This window comes from Elephantulus edwardii, unplaced genomic scaffold, assembly GCF_000299155.1.
Source record: "Elephantulus edwardii isolate Elephantulus edwardi_28Jun2011 unplaced genomic scaffold, EleEdw1.0 scaffold00325, whole genome shotgun sequence".
NCBI lineage: Eukaryota > Metazoa > Chordata > Mammalia > Macroscelidea > Macroscelididae > Elephantulus > Elephantulus edwardii.
Window position 1 is genome coordinate 1,294,105 of NW_006400075.1, and position 1,675 is coordinate 1,295,779.

Genomic DNA, 1,675 nt, shown 5'->3' on the forward strand with positions numbered 1-1,675 from the left:
ACAATCTGCATTATGCAGATGACACAACCCTGAAACTGAGGAGGACCTGAAGCGCTTGTTGCGGAGAGTCAAGGACTGCAGCCTCCAGTATGGATTGAGGCTCAATGTTAAGAAGACAAAGATTCTCACCACTGGACCAATTGGCAGCATCAGGATGGATGGTGAAGAGATTGAGATTGTTCTCAGCTTTAGTTTCCTTGGCTCCACAGTCAACACTCTCGGCACCAGTAGCCAGGAAATTAAAAGACATATTGTGATGGGAAAGTCTACTGTTAGGGACCTCTCTAAAGTACTGAAGAGCAACGGTGTGTCTCTGGGTACTAAGGTGCATCTGATATAGGTCATGGTCTTTGCAGTCACTTGTTATGCATCAGAGAGTTGGACAATGACCAAGGAGGATAGAAGGAGAACTGATGCCTTTGAGCTGTGGTGCTGGAGAAGAGTATTGAGGGTACCAGGAACTGCTAGGAAAACAAACAGATTCATCCTGGAAAAGGTTAAACTGGGCGGCTCCCTGGAGGCAAGGATTCTGAGTCTCCATCTAACATACTTTGGACATGTTGTAAGGAGGGACCGGTCCTTGGAGAAAGACATCATGCTTGGGAGGGTGGAGGGACAGCGCAGGGGGGAAGGTCCTCTATGAGGTGTATTGATTCAGTGACTGGGGTAATCGGAAGGGGTGTATCAGAGACAGTGCAGTTGGCACAGGACAGAGCAGAGTTTAGGGCTGTTGTATATAGGGTCGCTATGAGTTGCAAGTGACTCGACGGCACATAAAAACAAAAACATATATCTCGGTGTTTTTCTTTACAAAGAGCAGAATAGACATACACACAAATAGGGTAGGGGCAGGACACAGACACACAACAGAGACAGATGCGTTCACAAGGCCAGGATTGGACAGAGGGGCATACAGATACTAGAAAGGGGAGAGAAAGAAGACCCTCTGTAGAGCCAGAACTCACACTTAGGACTTCTGGTGTTTTTAGCTGTGTGAAAATAAACACTTCCTTCAGGCTACTTACTTGGATCTTACAAATACTAGCAAATTAAAGCACTCACTATGACTGTGCATTTGTGCACTTTCCTTCTTGGACGTGGACTCAGAATTTTGACATAGAATTGACTTTTCCTTTTCAGGTGGGTGCTTCACTTTATACCTCAAACACTGGCAGCAGCTACCTTGTGGGCTTGGCTGGGGCCGGAGCGTCTTCAGGGATCGCTGCTGGGGCATTGGAGTGGAATGTAAGTACTACCTTCGGTAAAACCTCCCCCTTTATTATTGTGCAAGTAAAATTCATAGGCATAAACATTTGGTTTCATCTTCATATAACTAGTAACACTTTCTTGAGAAGGACCTAAATCTTTGATTTTTCAGTACTATGCAGATTATTATTATGAAATTAATTGTTGTTGTTGTTGTTGTTGTTCTTGTTCTTGTTAAGTGCCGTCGAGTTGCAGGCAACTCATAGCGAGCCTATGAATGGAAGTCCTCAACACATGTGTGACTTCCATCCTCTCTCCGGGTTCATAGGGTTTCCACAGGCAAGCTGTTACGGAAGTGGATGCCACTCCTCCTTCCAAGCTTGCTTTAATCGGGGAGCTCCACCCCACTCTCTGTCCACATTGGGTAACCAGCCATTAATGCATTTGACACATCAGTGTCACAGTGTTC

The 1,675-nt window shown here is 45.6% G+C and overlaps 1 protein-coding gene across 1 annotated transcript in view; it reads left to right on the plus strand.

Moving 5' to 3' along the window:
• The first annotated feature begins 1,146 nt into the window (after window positions 1-1,146).
• LOC102857786 (sodium/glucose cotransporter 1-like) overlaps window positions 1,147-1,675 on the plus strand; it is a 106,562-nt gene continuing 106,033 nt past the window's right edge. The window contains exon 1 of the mRNA XM_006901424.1: window positions 1,147-1,245. The gene's annotated coding sequence lies outside the window, so the exon portion shown is untranslated. The remainder of the gene's footprint in view (window positions 1,246-1,675) is intronic.